General features: G+C 50.1%; 1 protein-coding gene across 1 annotated transcript in view; it reads left to right on the top strand.

Annotated features, from left to right (window-relative positions):
• The first annotated feature begins 2,873 nt into the window (after positions 1 to 2,873).
• Positions 2,874 to 12,139, top strand: part of CNOT6L (CCR4-NOT transcription complex subunit 6 like) — a 34,440-nt gene continuing 25,174 nt past the window's right edge. The window contains exon 1 of the mRNA XM_059826799.1: positions 2,874 to 2,901. The gene's annotated coding sequence lies outside the window, so the exon portion shown is untranslated. The remainder of the gene's footprint in view (positions 2,902 to 12,139) is intronic.

The raw sequence follows: 12,139 nt of genomic DNA, 5'->3' as shown, positions 1-12,139 counted from the left end.
TTGCAGGGCCACCGCGGTGCAGCGCAAAAAGTGTCCCCGCGGCGGAGAAGAATTGTTCCGGCGGCCGACGGGCTCCAGGACTTCCGGTGGTGACCGGAAGCGCCGCAGTGTCCCCCCACCGCCGTCCCCCCACCCGCCGCTGCCGGGCCCCGCCGTTCCCCCGGTGCGCGGGTCCCCCTTCGCGGTTTGCGTCCGGGGCGCCCGGTGAGGGGGTATTGCCTGATTAAAAGCCTCCCGCTCGGTTCTTAACCAGCCTGGTACAAAACCGGGGCTGTCCCCGCAGCCCTGCGAACAAAACTGACCCCCCTCGAAGGCATTCAGCGGGCAGGACCTGCCTCAGAGTAGACCCACCATGGCGGTGTCTCCTGTGGGCCGCGGGCAGCCAGAGCCGCTTCCCTCAGAAACCGGCATGTTTCTGCCCGAAAGAAACATCTGCCTGGGTTAACGTTCGCCGTTTCACTCTTAACGTTTTTTGCTGTGAGTCCCAAGTAATTGGAGAAAGAGATTTTTTGCTGTGAGTCCCAAGTAATTGGAGAAAGAGGTTTTTCTGGCTGCTGTCACTCTTGTTCCCGTGCGAATGGGTTGGGAAAAGATCTACAAACCTACTCGTGAGGCAGCATCCTTCTATAAGGAAGTTGTTTAACTGGGTCCTAAGCTGCTCAGATATATGCCAGAAACTATACTCCTGTCTCTCGCTATATGCACGCTCATTAAAGGGGGCCTGTTAATGCCACGCCGACACGCTTTTGACTAGAAACGTCCCGACTCCCGCAGTTTCATTCCCCTCCCTGACAAATCTTTGTCCAAGAATATTCTCTAAACTCAACCAAATCCCTCCTGCTCGAAACTCTGAGCCTGGACTCATCTGGTCTGTTGGTTTGTCAGGAAATACTTGTAAAATACCTGACTAGCAATGACACCACGTGTTTTCTTGTGGTGCAAGGTGATTCAAACTTCCTGCACAAATGGCAGCGTTTGTCTCCATAGGGACCACGGGCGCTGCGAAGGCCCGGCAGCTGTTGGATGTTTACATCCCACCTGGCGTTCCCCGATACGGCAGGGAGCCTCTTGGACTAGAATTGTTATTTTTAAATCAGATGTACGTGCATATGTAAAACAAGCCGTAACAAAACCGATACGTGTTCATCCAATGTAACTATACGCTCAGTGTTGCCAGGAAAGGATCAAGATGGGGAGGTGTGAGGGTGACAGGAGGACAAAAACACCTCCTCGGTTAAAAAGTCTCAGTGAGGAGTGAAAAAGCGTGAATTTAAAACACAGAGGCTGAGCGGGTTTGGAGGAAGGGGTTCTTTTTGGATGGGCATTAGGGACGTACATCTCCTATAGTGATGGCAGATTGTAACACAAGACTCACCCCGTGGCTCTGTTTGTTAATATGCACCTGCGATCAGGCAGCGACCTGCATCCTTTACGATCTTCCTCCATGACTCCTCAATCCCCTTGTGAGCCTCCGACTTGTTAGACACCAGGTCGCTGCTGTGGATCATGGATTTTGGCCCTGGGAGGGAAACAGGGCTCACGGTTAACGTGCGCCCATTCCTGATTACTCCCTCGCTCTGAAGCCCATTTCCTATCAAAACCCCTTGCTCTATCGCAGAGGCTCCTTCTGCACTTCCCGCTCTCTGAGCGTAAATGAGCTTTTTCGGTCCGGCACGACTCCAGGCAGCTGCAGTAGAAAGCAACTTCGAATCAAAAGCTCTTGGTCCTGATCTCTTGTCCCACCCTGTGCCCCCCCAGCTGTCTGCTGCCCCCTCAGACACCTCCCTGCACCTCTCCGATCCCTTTTTTCCCCCCAGCACCATTTTCCCACCTGGGCTGTCCCACAGGTCAGTGCGCAAAGACCTACATCTCTCCCCCTGCCCCTGGCTGCTGCTTTTATTTTATTTCTCAATCCACCTTTCCCTCATGGTAGGCCCACGTTCCTCCTCATCGAACGCAGAAACAGCCACCAAAAGGATTTTGGTGTGTCTGAGAGAATACGGGCTTGACGCTGGAGTGACATTTACCTGTGCTTCCTTGCTTCAGCTGCCCAGAAGAGCATCCCCTGTCTCACACAGGTCCGTACAACTGAAATTCGGGTGCTGAAGATTTACCAGAAAAGGAGCTGCTGCCTGCGGAGAAACAAAGGTGACCGATGCCGAAGAGGAGGCATCCGCACCCTCAAATCCCACGCTGAACACGGTCTGCCCCTGCGGCCCCCCGCCTGCGCCAGCGGCCATTTCCCTCTCCCGACCCTGGGGGTGAGCGGCCCCCTACTCACCGCCTCACCTCCGTAATTTGGGGGGCAAGCAGCCCCCCAGAAGTCTCCCCCAAACCCGAGCCACGTACCCCGGGGCGCCGCAGGCCGCTGGCCCTCCCGATGACCACCGCCTCCTCGGCTCCCGCTCCGGAGAGCGCTTCCCGGCTGCCGCCGACAAAATCATGAGGTAAAAACGGGGTGTCTTCCCGCCCTCGGGCGTTTCGAGGACCTGCCAGTGTCCCCCCGGGCCGGTGGTGCGTCGTTGCCCGCCCCGGGCAGGTGCTGACACCGGCTGCGGGGGGGGGGGGGTGACAGGGCCCGGCGTGCGCGAGGGTGTGAGCGGTGACACGGCCCCGCCTGTGCCCGAGGTCCCCCCGCGACGGCCCCGGCACCGCCCGCCTCCCACCGCCGCCTCCCGCCTCCCCGCGCCCGCCTCCGTCTCCTCCGCCCTCCGCGCCGCCCGAGCCCCGGCCCGCTCCTCCCCGCCGCCGCCGCCGCCGCCGCCGCCCCGGCCCCGCGGCTCCGTCCCCGGCCCGGCGCCGCTCCCCGGCGGGCCGCCGCCTGCATGTCGTTGCTGCCCGCCGCCGCCGCCCCGCCGCCCTGCCGCCGCCGGCCCCGCCGCCCCGCCGCGCCGGATGCAGGTGAGCGCCGCGGCCCGACGGGGCCTGGCGGGGCGCGGGGGAGGGAGCGGGCCCGCGCCGCCATGTCGGGCCCCGCCGCCGCCCCGCCAGCACCGGGGCCAGCACCCGGGGCGGCCGCCGCGGCCTGGTCCGCCTCGCAGCCGCCGCTCGGCGCCCTGACGGACACACACGGATCCGTGTATACGTGGGGGGGGGGGGGGGCGGGCTGCGGGCATATCCCCGGCGAGGGGCGGCCCGGAGGGGAATCGGGCCCCTGCGAGGGGCCAGGGGGTGAGGAGGGAGCGGGGGTCCCGGCCCCGCGCCCGGCGGTGGGGGCTCCCGGGAGACTGGGCCGCGGCGGCGTTGGCAGCCGCCCGCCGAGCTGATTTCGGGGATGCCGGGCTCACCCGGTAGCCCCGGCTGAGGGCGGCAGCGGCGGGGGGAGCCCCGGCCGTGGGGCGAGCTCCAGCCGTGGGGCGAAGGCAAGCGCTTGGCCCCAGTCCCCTCCGGGCCGGCCGGCATCCCGTGGTGGGACCTTCGCCCGGCACCGGCGGTGACCCATGGGTGTTTTTGGGGAGGCGGGGGTCCCGGTGCTGTTTCCCGGTGGTCCGCAGCAGTCCCGTAGGAGGAAGATGGCAGGAACGTCACCTGCAGCACGAGCTGGGCTTCAAGCTGGGGCGGTGGTGCTTTCAAATACAGTAACGCGCCTAAACGCTGAGTTTTTGTAACAGTTTGGGGCTTGCTATTTAAACTTCAGTACTCTTGCTAAATACGGCGGAGGACGCGGTTGCTTTCTGCCGTTTCGCGGCCTCACCAAGTTTTATCTGACCTTCTGAAATCTTTAGGCGAGTAGCCTTTATCGGGCCAGGTTTGAAACTTTGAATGGGCTAAGTATTTGGTTTGGGGAGTTACAACTTCTCACGAGCCGGCCTGATGATAAGAATTTTAGATGGCTTTGTCTGAGTGGGGAGGTTCGCTACAGTTAAATTCATACCTGTGCCATCCCCCCTCTGTGACACTCCGCTGCTCAGCCGAGCTCAAACGCGCTCCCCCACAACCTGAAACTAACCTGGAGGGGAAAACACCTCATCCTGAAGTCGCTCAGGGTTATACTTCTTGTGTGTGTAGACATGGCTGATAATGACAGTGATGATAATGTGTCTATTTTTAGCATCTGCCATTCCTTTGGGATGCTTTTGCCCCGGTGCTTTTTTTTTTTCCTCCTAAAAAAAGAAGTACATTATTTCTAATAACAAAGTCTTCCCAGTGACACAACCCAAGGAATTCCTAGAAGCTGTATCCCGGTTTGGAGGGCCAGAAAGCTCCGACGAAGGTGGAGCACGGCCTTTACAAACACAGCACTGCCAGTGATTTTATTTCTGCGTTCTCCCTATCAAAATAGGAAGCGATGGTGAAATTCATACTACCAAACGTTGCTCTCCTGAAACGCAGCCTGCTTTAGATACGGCCACGTGCTGGCGATACCTCACAAAAGGTACAGGCAGGCTTTACATCTGAGGTTTACTTGGCGCTGCGTGCAAGCGCCGCAGCCTGACCTGACTTCCTGTACGTAGCCCTTCTCCTTTCCACAGCCCTGCGCTCCGGACGGCTTTATTCATTATTGAATGCAAGCGGGTTCGGAGGCACCGAAGCGCTTGCCTGTAGCTTTCTTTCCCCCACGGAGGGTGGTGGGAGTTTATTTACAGCTTGATTTTGTAATTTTGCTCCAGAGCAGATCGGCAGCACACGCTCCTGACATCTTGCCGCTCCGTGCTCTGGAATAACAATACGCATCGCTGTACGCACGACCCGCGGTATCGTGTCGATTCATCTGAATAGAACTTATGTTTGAGCGTCAACTCGGGCGTTAAATCTCCTTGCCCGCTGCCTTCAAAGAAGATTGAAGATGACAAAAGCCCCGTTACAGTTTGACTGTTCAGTTTAACTGAACGGTGGGAATTTTGCAGTGCTTTGCTGTCTGCTAAACAAATCCCGTTCAACACTTTCAGTTTTGTTCTTTTCTTACTAGTAAAAGTGAGGGCGGTCTACTCCATGTGCTACAGTACAGCAGAATTTAATTTATTCCGTTTTATCTTTTCTTACTACAGGAGCTCTTTCTAATTTAGTTTGTGTATTTAATTGAAGGGTAAAGTACAATGTAAACAGCTGATAGGTATTGCCACGTTCCTGAGCTAAGTTTAGGTTTCTTCTGTCCTTGGAAGCCAAGATCCTAACGTGTCAGCAGCACAGGAGTAAGACTACCCATCATCAGAGCGTTAGAAAAACTTAGTTTGGCAGCAGCACGAAAACCACGAAACTTTGCGGACTCATTTTACTCGCTGTTGAGTTTCCCACCAGGTCTATATGGCAAACTTCTGCTGGCACAGCTCTGTCTGCGAGCGCTGTGACGAAGTGTGACCCGTGACTGACATAGCTGTGCCAGCAGAAGTCCCAGCTGTAGAAGCAGTTATCTGCAAAAGTGCACTTTTACTGATATAGCTTGTTTTCGTTTTTAAAGGGTGTTTTTTCCCTATTCTGGTAGCAGTGCTGCTGCCAGTAAAGCACCGTGCTCCCAGGGATGTAGTGTAATTAGACATTTCTTTGCCTGGCTTGGAAGGGACAACCGCTCAGGGTGTATTCCCTGTGTGTGGCTCTCCTCTTCCCATCTACGGTCCGTAGGAGCTCCGTCATGTTTGCAGCGGGAATTCTCTCAGGGAAGTAAGTGATGTTATGGCTGCTACTTGTTTTCTTTCCATCCAAAGGTGTTTATAAATCTTCCGTTTCATGTGATAAGCTGGGATTATTTTTTTTTCCCGTGTCGACTGTGGTTGTTTTTCATTAACAATCTTGTTTTTGCAAAGAGCAAGGCAGGCTTTTGACCGAGTTTGCCAAGCACGGTAATATTTAGCTTTCACACCAGTCTTACAAGAAATAAGCCAGCAAGTGATCCCAAGGCGTGTGTGGACTCTGGGAGTAAAATGAAAAGGTGCCACTGGAGAAACAAATGAATTAATTTCCACACTGGGGCAAGTCTTTACCTTAATTTAAATCTAAAACACCAGGAAGAAAAACTTACATATAGGTAAACCGCAGCAGCCACTGTCTTTTTTGTTCAAAGTCAACGTGCACAAATGGGGAGGTGCATTTCTTTTTTCTTATTAAAACCTTTCCGAGGGCATTCTGGTTTTAAGCGGTAAAATTATGCGTCAGTAACGTGCAGAATTTTAGAGCAAACTTTCTTTAACTGCAAAAAAAAAAAATACTGCTTAGATCAGCTTTAATCTGTTCGACACTTTTGGGTTACTTGGGTTTAAAGGGGGAGATAAATACGAATAAATGGCTTGCTTACTATTTATCGGAAAGAGCTTTTGGGATGCCAGAAAGGCACTTGAGGCACTGAAGGTAACCTGATTTGCAGAATACTGAGAAAGCAAATGTAATGGTGGAGCTTAGTTGTTTGGGAGTGTAAGATGGCATTTGAAAAAACTTTAAAAAATAAGTTAAAATATGTCTTAGGCATATTTAGATTCAGAAGGATTTGCTGTGGATTTACTACTTTAGAGCATTAAATGCTAAGCCTCTTGTAATTTTTTTTTTTTTTTTTTTTTCCAAATTCTGTGGTTCTCTTGATGATAGCCTGTAATCAAGGCTTGGGTGCTTGTTACTTGCTTTCTTCAGTTTATCAGAGCATTTCTCCTGTCTCAAGCGGATTTGCTAGCGCCATAAAGATATAGATAGCTCTCCTCTGCATTTGTCTACATCCCCTGTGCACCACTGGTGACTCAGGCGAGGGGAGTGAGCTGCCTTTAATGCTGCACTTACCTTGCTCAGGACGCCCAGCTGTCAGGTCTTCCATTGCTCTGGAAAGCTGTGTAGAAATTGTGACTAAATCCAAGAGCTGTGCGTTCTCCTCCATTTCTCAGGTTATCAGTTAACGTATGTGTCAAGATATGCAGCAAGCTATTTTGATGGTGTAACTGTCGCGGCAGAGCTGACTGAACTTTGCTGGTGCCGGATGGGGAAGTGCTGCTTCGCTCCCAGCCCTGCCACTCGTTGGACCCGGTGCTGAGCCAGTTTTGCTCACTAACCTGACAGTAAATAAACAAACAAAACAGGAGATGGAGGTTGCACGGTGTTCGTATTTTTTTGAAGTGTTGATTCTTAGATAGGTAGTGACAGTACTGTCTAGGTTCACCTTTTGATTAATGCTTTGGGTTTCAGTGATTTGTCTGTACAGCTTCTCCATCTCACCTGCAACGATAAAAAAAGAGACTGTCTTAGGACGTTTCTTTACTGCTATGTCTTCAGCTGGTGACAGTGTTTCTGCCATTCTCTTGCTCTCCTTCACCGTTGTAAAATTCTTGTGCATCTCAGATCCATGTCAGCAAATGTCATACGTGTACCTCCCGCCACAAGACCCCCCTCCAAAAAAGATCAAACAACTCAGACGAGACAAAGTAAACTCTGAAGTATCCCGCAGGAGATGGCAAGAAGACTTTACATGCAGAGGACTTACTGCATCCGTTTCTGCCTCTTCCAGGAGTGCCTTGGAATAGATCACAGAGTGGGGTGCAGAGAGGACCGTGTAAGGCCTTTAGCTGAACGTGCTGACTGGCTTTGTTTGAAGCTTGGTAAATTCACAAAAGGGCTACGTGACAGCTACCTGTAATGGCAAGGTACTGGACGTGACTTGGTTTCTGTTATTTGGGAGAAAACTCCTCCCTTAGAGTTGCAAACATGGGGAAAAAAAAAAAAAGCCACCAAAAAGAAAACAAAACCCAGACTGAACTTACTCTGAATAAAAGAGAGCACTGGAAGAAAACCTCTGCAGAAAAGTTGCTGTGGGATCCTGTTTAGAAGAACAACTTTTGCAACCGCCTGTGCATCTCTCTACAGAGGATCAAGAAGCGACTTAGCAGTGTTCAGAAACTACCAGAAAGCTTTCTCTCCAGGGTTTGATTGGTGGTCATTGAAAATATGATTAAAGGTAGGCAGAAATGCCTTATGTAAGGCAGAAATACTTTATATGATATTCTACAAGAAACAAACTTCATCCCTTTCGAGGGGAGACGTTAAACCACCAGTGATGAAGATGCTCCATGATGAAAAAAAAGCAGCTCCGAACAATTTTAGCTACAACTCACGTGCAGTCAGTAAACACAGATTTTTGAAGCTGTACAAAATCAGCACCCAGGGCCAAGGAACAGAACCCCATTTAGCCGTTGCGTGTCATGCACACAAGTAATTTAACTAAAGCTTGTAACCTGCATGTGTACACAAGGAACAGATAAGGTTGCGTGTGTTCACCCTTACTTTGGCATTTCCTGATGTAAATGATTAATGGCGTTTTATGATTGCATGGCATTGTAGTGTTTATGCTTAGCATTCAGCGAAATGGTTTATTGTCTTTTGCGTTCTGCTTGCCTGTAAAGGAGCTTTATGTTTTCTCTGAGAAAGGTATATAAAATGAGATTAAAAGGGCTGTAGGACTCTATCTGCAGATTTCCTAGGATATGAAGTCTGTGGTATAGGTGTATATTTTAAATGAAGTTAACACTCCATGTGCGTTGTCTGCAGGCAGATCTCACAGATTTACAACGCAGTCCTGTTAAAGGTGCTCGGCTCACCTACGCTAGCAGCAGAGAAATTAAATACTTTTCCCTTTTTTGTCAAAACTAACCAGGTTGAGGAAAGTGAAACTTCCACTTTGAGCACAACAGCGAGAGTAGGGCCAGAGGAGAGAGGAAGAGGAGGGGTTTTCGCTCATTGCCTCGCTGCCGACAGCAAGTCGAGGCTTGTCTGTGACACTGACGGTTAAAAGTGGCTGTGTCAAAAATAGTCATCCCCGGGATCACAGCAGCAGCACTGCTGCCTGGCTCCAATTCGAGTATGTCCACAGGAACTCTTGTACTATTTTACTTGTCCCACCAAAGTGTCCATCTTACTGACGACAATGATCAGTACATGTTATTGAGAGAAAAGTCTAGGAATAAAGATGACAGCCCTTGGGAGGGGGCATGTACTTTCCGAGTCCATGGGGTGATGGGTCTTCAGAAGGGTTTTTAGTTTGGGGCCCCCCCGCCCCTCCCCATTTGCAGCTTGAGGATTGGTAAATCTTGACTGTTCACAGACACAAACCAACTAATCCTTCAGAACACCCTGCCATCATCCCAGCTGATGAGAATCAGGATTATTCGTTAGCCTAAACCAAGCGTAAAGGCAAACCTATTGTGCCGTCGGCTAGGAGCAGCAGGAATTTTTATGGCTGGGAAACTACCGGAGGCAGCTCTCCTCTGAAGAGCCCATGGGCCTTTGCCCTTCCCAAGTTATGCACCCACCTGTGGTCTCCGGAGGCCTGGGTTGGAAAGGGGAATGCAAACCAAAGCTCCCGACTAAGGGTCCTTCATCCTGGCCACCAGTCCCTACATGACTACTAATGCAAGTCAAAAGCTCTCCAGTCTCCTACTTACAACTCTCTGAAACTACAAAAACCACAATTAAACTATCTTAAATTCTTTTTAAAGGCAAAAAAGTATTCGTGGGCCCAAACAGCTCTGCAAGTTGCAGAAGAGAGTGGAATGTTTAGCCTCATGTTGCTGCGGAGGGAGGTTTTGTTGTCCGCTGTAGGGGCGAAGGAGGTTTTGTTGTCCGCTGTAGGGGCAAGCAAGGAGGGGGAAAGCGTCCTCAGGAAAAGCAAGGGGGAAAAGGAATTGCCTTCTGCTTAGCAATACACATGCCATAGCTCCCAGCTACAGACAGAAGGGATACGTAGCCTTCGCCTTACAGGATCTCAGTATTGAAAAGGGAGCTTTCCCCACGTAAAAAAATGGCTTTGGTTTTCTTCTTCAGACATTTTGACAACTCCTGAAACCTGCCGTACTGACAGATCATTTTGAAAAGGAGGCTTTTATGGGCTGCTAAGCAAAGTTTTGTGAATGCTAACATGTATGCCTTTTGGGTAAATTTGAAACCCAGAAAGCCTCTTTTGTTTTCATTTGAGTGTCCACTACCAGCTGAAACAAAATTTTTTACCGAGTTTCTTCTCTTGAGTGAGGGACCTGAACCTCACATTGGGAGCAATGGTGCCAAGTGACCCCCTCTTCTTTTTTTTCTCTTTGCTTTGGTGCCAGGGTCTGTCGAACGTGTATTTTTAGTTCATCAGATTTGTAGTTATCTTCGTACTTGTGAAAAGACATCTGCTTTTGGTCAAGCTGTTAATAATAGTCAGGATTTGTAGATTGTGCTCGAGTTTGCTGTTTACCCTTTAGGGCAGCTGAAAGAATTGATTGGGTAGTTTTCCCCTCGCTTTTCAGGAATGCTTCCATCTGACTGAACATCTTTCTGCCTTCTAATCACAAATTCATTTGGCTTTTTTTTCTTCCTAAGAAATCAGTCTAAAGGCTCTCGCAGAAGGTTCTGGCTTGGCTTTAAGTACGTAGGGAGAGAAGCACGTTGAAGACTTCCTTCTACAGATTTTTAGCTGTTTTTTCCACACGATACTCGCAGGAAAATTGAGAAAGGGGGAAAGCAGAAAATATACTTTGTATGCTTTGCTGGATACTACCATCCTGTGTTTCGTAAACAGCAGAGTGGAGAGGTCCTGCAGGTTTTTATGTTTTCAGCTATGTGGCCTGCAGCCGTTCCTGCTCCTGGTGCTTAACGCTAAGATTTCATGACCTAAAAAGGTATTTGAGAGCTTCCGATGGAAAGGTCCCATTCAAGCACTCCAGATACGTTTGTCTCTTCCATGTAGGCTAGGTAGTTTGCTCTTGGGGGGTGGAGACAAATGCACGCCCAAGAGTTGCTTGCCACACATACTTGCATGAAGTCAGTAAGCTTCCCGATCGTACAAGGGGGGGTGTATCTCTCTCAAATAAATGTCTTTTATCTTGAGTCAGCTTTGGCACGTGGAGAATATCCTTTGCTATTCTCATTGCTTCAGGCTGAGAGCCGGAGCAGAACGAAAATGCTCGGAGGAAAGCGTAGAGTTGTCGCACAGTCATCCGTGGGGAGAAACGCAGATGGGAACCGCTACCAGCGCAGTAAAACTGCCAGCGTTTACTGGCCTTTTGGAAAGGGTTGGTTCGCTCACTTCTTGTTGGAGCACGTATCGGTATGCGCTGCCCAGCCCTTGCACACATGACACAGGCTGCTGCAAGATAGAGCTTCCTGCTGATACCGATAGGAAACTTAAAACTGATTTGCAAGGGACATAAAAGCAGAACAGTTGTCAGAAACTGTGCTCTCCAGGTAAAAGAAAACACTCTGCATTTTCTTGGACTCGGGGAACTGGCAGCTCCAGGCAGGAAAAGGCCAGTTGGGGCAGTGCTGAATATAGTTCCAGAAAACTGGTTACTGCTTCCTCTATACCTTAAAATTCGATTTATATTTATTCTGTTACATGAATTTACAACTGGCCCTGGAAGTGGGAGAGAGCTCGCACAGGATGAATTATCCACACAGCAGAAATTTCCACTTGTGAACGCCTTTCCTCTAATCCCTTTGTTTTGGAAAGTTAAGAAAGCAAAAGGAAAACGGGGCCAGACAAATTCTCACATACCAGAATACCGTCACAAGCGCCAGGAAGAGTCAGGTTCAGATTGTCAGATGGCCCTTGGCTTGCCTTTTTTTCTCCAGCCAAATTACATCTTACCATTGGGAGTCGTTCAATCTCCAGGCACATTTTTGTACCTGTGCAATGATCCTCTTCCTTCTCCTCCTTAGTCTGGAGTGAAAGATTGTGAAGCAGTGGAGTTCATCAGATGAATTAGGAATAATTTCAGTGGATGGGAGAAGCACATGTATTAAGTATTTGAGACCTGTGGCTAGAATAGGAGGTTGGGGTTTTTTTACAGTATTAAGATCTCTTCGAAATGTCTTGAATTACAAGGTTATATAGCCTTTTTGCAGACTTATGTAGCAATGCCTGAGTGAGGCTGTGACCTTAGGATATCCGTCTCATTCTTAGATGTATTTTTTGGTGTATGGTTTGCTTTGAAGACTGCACAGTGACTAGTCCTGTGATGAGCTGCAAGATGTTTTTCTGCCTGCTACAGTAACCCCTAGGTGCTGCCAAAGCTCCCCCTGTAAGGGTGGTACCGTTCAATTTTAAATTGATGGCCATTTATTTCACGGCAGCTGCAGGTATGGACAAAACAACCCTGGACGTGTGTGCAGGGAGATGAGTGTAACTCAGAGGTATTTTCTACATGGAAAATTACGTGTTTTAAAACCTCAAGCTGTGAACAATGCTACCGCA

The sequence above is a fragment of the Gavia stellata genome, chromosome 19, assembly GCF_030936135.1.
Source record: "Gavia stellata isolate bGavSte3 chromosome 19, bGavSte3.hap2, whole genome shotgun sequence".
NCBI classification, from domain to species: Eukaryota; Metazoa; Chordata; class Aves; order Gaviiformes; family Gaviidae; genus Gavia; species Gavia stellata.
The sequence above is the reverse complement of the archived record's forward strand: the minus strand, read 5'-3'. Positions and strand labels throughout refer to the sequence as shown.